Source organism: Dermacentor silvarum, chromosome 7 (assembly GCF_013339745.2).
Source record: "Dermacentor silvarum isolate Dsil-2018 chromosome 7, BIME_Dsil_1.4, whole genome shotgun sequence".
Lineage (NCBI taxonomy): Eukaryota > Metazoa > Arthropoda > Arachnida > Ixodida > Ixodidae > Dermacentor > Dermacentor silvarum.
The window spans coordinates 153,672,188-153,678,175 of record NC_051160.1 but is presented as its reverse complement, the minus strand read 5'-3'; positions in this window follow the sequence as shown (position 1 = coordinate 153,678,175).

The following is a 5,988-nucleotide window of genomic DNA, read 5'->3' as shown; positions in this document are numbered from 1 at the left end:
GAGAAGATGGTTTTCGGATATTGCAATAGAGAGAGATACTATATCTTAATTTTACTCATGCTTGCTCATTAACTAAGAAGCACACACACATGCCAGACAAGAAAATGGCTAGATGAATTTTTGTGCCATGTGAACTGATCCTACCATAGAGTCAACCATGATCGATGTCATTGCATATTTAGTGGCAATGCTACCATAATTTCGTGTGGCGCACATTCCTAGAAGTGGCACGCACAATCTACACGTTAAGTAAACCATGTCGTACCTATGCTATATTTACTCGGCAAGGATCTGAGTGGCGTTGCAGAAGTCGTGGGCAGCTTTTTTCGTTGCGGGGTGCTCTTTTCGTCGCAACAATAGACTGGATTTTTTTACAAGTACTGCTCCAAGAGGGCATATATGTAAATGGCAAATAGAGGCCTTAGGAGAACACTTGACATTATATAAAGCAGGCAGCACAGCATCTCTAGGGCACCCAAGGGGCAGCGGGGGATCAAAGTTGGAAGCAAGTAGGTCCATGAGTAGGGGCCTCGGCGAGCCCCAACCCATGGACCAGTCTGGATTGTGGTTTTGGTGTCCCCATTGCCGCTTCCATGTTCTTGAGGCGTGTGGTGTCGCCGCAACTGTACTCCAATATAATAAGAAATAATGGTACGTTAATTGTTACAACTAGTAAATAAAAAACTATTAAAGAAATATCCAGCCACCACTAACTTGCTATGCTGAGTTCTGCCCCACCGCGGCCATTTAATCCCCGCTATAATGCTCTGCTTCGGTTGTGATTCTGGTTGTTGAGAAACCTTGTGCTTATGATCTGTATTTCAGCGCCCAATGTGTCACATGCAGCTTCGGTGCAATTACAATTAAGCTTGTAATTCCTCTTCATCTATTACTTGGGCAGAAATGTGCAGTCTTTTGTTAATTAGTTTGTATGCATGATCACCGTTTCTAAATAGAAACAAGCTGTTTAAGGTTTCCTTGTTTCGGCGGTGTCATTTTGCATAATAATATCCATGTGCATATATGTAATTGATCAGCTCCTACGTTAACGATGCGTGTGCTGCATTGCTGCGGCATGAAAAGCATGTTTTTTTTTTCTGTAAGCCGCATTGGCCGCGCGCTCTTGGCCTTCGTGTATATATATATATATATATATATATATATATATATATATTATCCAGGCTAATAGACGCGGTCAGCTGCTTGACAATGCATGACAGAGCGATAAACCTAACGTGCATGCCCAGGCAGAGAAGTTACAACGCAAACGCTCACTTCCAAAACTCTTTTTGATTACTGCAGGGCCACGATTTTGTAGCGATGCCTTTCGCTCGATCATATGCCCCTCTTATCATCCACCGCTCATGGCCGGCTAGGCCGGTATTTGGTAGCGATGCCTTTAATGTAATAATGTCTTTACGCGCTTATCGTGCTTTTTCAGTGGACGGAGCGACGGTCCGCTCGCATTATCAACGGGATCAGGCGGCCGTGAGCGGTGGATGATAAGAATAGAGTAGAATAAGTCATAATGCCTTGATACAAAATCGCGGCCCTGATCGCTTTGATAACGCGGGCGGGGCGTCGCTCTGACCCCTGACAAAGGAATATCATCGGAGACGGAATCGCTACAAAATCGCGGCCCGCGCGCATGTGCATCTGTGTCTGTGTTGTGCGAGTTTGCGTGCGCTGAAAATTTTTTATTGCGCTCAGAGAAATCTGATCATGCCACTCTACATGACGCGGTGGGCAAAATGAATGAACGCCAACAATCGTGTTCATTGACCACGTATACAAAACACACAAACGATCGATGTCGAATTCATAATTACTCTCATGAGTTGGGATGTCATTTTAAGAATGCTTAAGCCTGATGCAGTTCTCAACATTTCTTATCTGTACAACTGTACAACTTTGTACCTTCCACCCATGGAGGAAGGAAACAACTTGAAAAAATGTGGTTGATCCCTCTTATATAGGAATCGGTATAGAACACGAAAGTGAAACGTGTCTTCACAGAAGTAAATTATGGGATTTTACGTGCCAAAACCAGTTCTGATTATGAGGCACGCCGTAGTGGGGGACTCCGGAAATTTGGACCACCTGGGGTTCTTTAACGTGCACCTAAATCTAAGTACACGGGTGTTTTCGCATTTCGCCCCCATCGAAATGCGGCCGCCGTGGCCGGGATTCGATCCCGCGACCTCGTGCTCAGCAGCCCAACACCATAGCCACTGAGCAACCACGGTGGGTTCTTCACAGAAGTAGTGTAATGTTTATTGCACATTGATATATAATGTCTATTGGTGTTTTGTGGCTAAAGCGCCCTTAGGCGTTGATGCACCCACGCTGACGCCTGGTGGCACGTCTCCTCCATCACGACTACCAACGTCGATGACCATGAGCAACCGTCGTGCATATGGAAGCTGCACTACGCTGCACACGCTAGCACAACGCGAAAGACGAAGCACGTAACTGACACACTAATACAACGCGCAAGACAAAGCACGTAACTGAATCGTCACCGAGTCAAATCAGCGCGTACAGCGCGTCGTAATTGCAGCCTCCGCGATCAACTTCAGAAACATTTTCAGAGCTAATTGCGGAGGCCACGCTCCGCTGTGCTGAGTACGGTGAACGCCACCTAGGTGGCGTTGGTAGTGCTTCTTGATGCCAGCGTCCCTTCGAATGCTGGCATCGAGGCGTCGTAGTGCTGAGACCACCGAAGCGTTCACTGTCGGTGCGCGTTAGTGTCATAATGCAGTACTTCTCTTTCTGCTCGTAGGCGGCGGCACCGGCCCGAGCAAGAGCGCGGGTACACGGAGGAGTGTTATATATATAAGGCGCGTCTGTGTAGCTCTCTGCAAATGCGTTTGTGGCGCAATGGGTTAAACGCTCGGCGATCTATCGTCGCGGACCGAGAGGTCGTGGGTTCGATTTCCAAATTTTGCATGTTTGTGGAACTTTTTCTTCTGGTTTCTTTCTTTGTATTATGTTCTATGACGTATTTCCGTGACGGAAATACGTCAGTGAAGTCTTGGTGGACCCCGGCATAAAACACTTTCGTGTTAAAAAAAAAAGGTTTTTTTTATCTTCCTCCATGCTTCCACCACTACTGTTGTACGGCATTGCTTTAGTAGTATTTTTCTTTCTGTTTGGTTTGGTTTGGGTGATGCAGTGGTGGCAGTCGAAGTCGCATGCCAATCCGCATCCATAGAATCCACGGCCATAGCCACAGCTGTCATCTAAGCGAGAACGACTGCGTTGCACTGTGTTAAGCTCGAGATGCGTGTATTCGTTGAATATGAAGTGGACATGACCACTACGGTTGTCAGGCACACCGCAGTGCAAAACTTTAACCCAGAGAATGTCGTGGATTTCGATCCACTTGTCCTCTACGACGTGTGGTGGAACGGCGATGCGACAGAGTGCTGCACATGGCTGGTAAGTTCTACTCATTCGTTAATAAGCACACCTTAAATGTTTATACGACTAACATTTCGAACGATTTAATCTTCACCGGCATGTGCTTTGTCCCGCTCATTGTGCAGTAAGCAAATGTCCGGCGCAATCTCGTAGCGTGACTTTGGGGTTTAGGCCTGGCTGCTCGAGACGTATCTCCTTTGATTAGAGTCTCGGGCAGTCTGCGATATGTCTGGAAGGGTCGGCGTTATGAAATGGGGAGGGGTGCAGCACGCACTGCCGCGGACGCTCAAGTTAGACACTGCTTCGCAGGAGGGGCCATCGGCGCAAATGTGTGCTTTTGGCAGTTAGCAGCAGAATTTTGGTTTTGGACACATAATTTTGGGCGTAAATGTTAAGCGGCTCCATATTTAGTCTGATGGAAAAACATATGCCACATGAGAACCTGTCTGCTGCATGAACGGGTATCTGTCGTGTAGTGGACGTGGGAGCCACGCTTGCAAATGCTTTACATTCATGAAAGGATGAAACGAGAGTAATGCCAGGGGGAGACCAGAGGAACTGATATTCTGGCCTGATTTGTTATTATGACACTTGAATGTTTATCACCTAACATTGCTGCCTATCGGCAGTGTCAGCTTTGTAATGCCTTGTTAAATGCAATGCAGAAACTGAATAAATGGTGCTGCACACGTCGAAAAGGCTCAGAAATCTGTCTTTAGAAAAGGGCAAGAGCACCAAAGGTATGGCAACTGAAAGTTGACAAGATTTTAGATTTATATGTTGTTACTGATTTGTGTCATGTGGCTGTGCTTTATATAAAAAAAATGGCGCTACATGCTAGTATTTTTACCCAAGCCCAAACCGCATGCGAGCGATTTTGTGCGCGACGGCGACGAGCGACGGAACAAGCCGTCGCGCAAACTGATCACTCGTTCTTGTCGCTTGATCGCTTGGTTCTGGTAATCTACAACTCGTCGCCGGAACGACTTTCCATGAGCGACTAGCCAATAGCGCGAAGCCAGAACAGGATGTACATCAGTCAAGTACAACCGATTGTCGCACGGAACAAGCGAATGACTCAATTTTGATACGCACAAAGATAAGAACCTAGTGCAAGACCTTAAGAAATATTTATGGTGCTCTTTACAGTAAAACATATCAAGTTAAACTAATAGAGCATGCGTCACACCAGTTACGGCGCGTATTTGCTGCCCTCATACCAGCAACACCGGGGAAACAGCGCTCAAAGTCATCGCTCGCGTGTGGTACGACTTGTAGGCGACGAGCGAATGCGACAGCCATCTCCGTCACGTCACTTGTCGCTGTTGCGTGCAAGATCACGTGCATGCGGTTTATACTTAAGGCTTGTTGAAGGCCTTACAAGAGCATTGCATCTTTTTGCAAAGGAAGTGAGCTCTGCAGTGGACACAATGTAGTGCATATTTGTGCATGAAGACATTTGTGTGTGGCTTTCTATGACTTCAAATTGCACTTCCATGTCTGTGTTCATCTTATCGTGTAATTTTTACAGGAATTATAACTGCCATGGCCTCTATGGCACCTTTGTCACAGGAGCATGGTAAGAGTACATTTTTTGTACAGCACTGTTCAGTTTCAAGCACCAATTTTTTCTAGTTGTGCAGTACTTCACACTCACTGATATTCGTCCACGCTCAGCAGTGCTTACTCACCGCCACTACCTTACAAATGGACCTTTTTCCAGTAAGCGACCCCTCTAGCGGCCGTCACTTCAACTAAATTTGACGGGCAACACACACACGCTCCCACCGCTTCTCGCCTCTACGCAAAGCATGGTAGCGTTTGACCAAGCAGTCTCTTGCGACGGCTGTCCCTGCTTTTTTCTTCTGTCGCTGTGTTGCTGAAGCAGCTTCTCATTGTCCTGCTCTAGCGCGCATGTATTGCTCACATGTAGCAATAACACATTTTACATTTACTGATGCAATGGCAGCATGCTGATGCGATGTGCAGGCCATTTGTAACCAAGATTTGAGAGATGCGCCGGCTTTTGTTCTTCAGCAGCTTGGTCAGTACTTTGACTCAACTGGCGAAGGCATGTGTGAGCGTGAAACGCGCCGTGGCAGGACTTTCTTCAGGATAAACTCGACCGTCGTTTTGAGTGGCTCGACTTGAAGGAGGCGGTCAACAGACGCATGCACGTGCGTACGAGCTTGCCCTCAAGAGCGGGCATGCAAGGAGCTCACCATGATGAACAAACAACATGCAAAACTTCTGCACACATACTGCGAGTGCACTGCAGGGCAAGTGTTGCTTTATATCGAGATATGTATCGTATATGGCATGGTACTGGGGACTAATGAACGCAACACAGTACGGGGGGGTAAGCAGAATGTAAGTGGACGCAACACGTTGTTCTGTCAGGTGCATAAAGCTTCATTTGCCTGCAAAAAGTAAGACTCGCGAGTTTTGCATAATGCGGCACCACGCGTGTGTCGCTTTGGCCTCGAACGATGCATTCTGATCGGCTGTGTGGCGAGATTCTTCTTTCGTTTGGCCCAAGTAACCGTACAGCTATTTCCGCTTGCA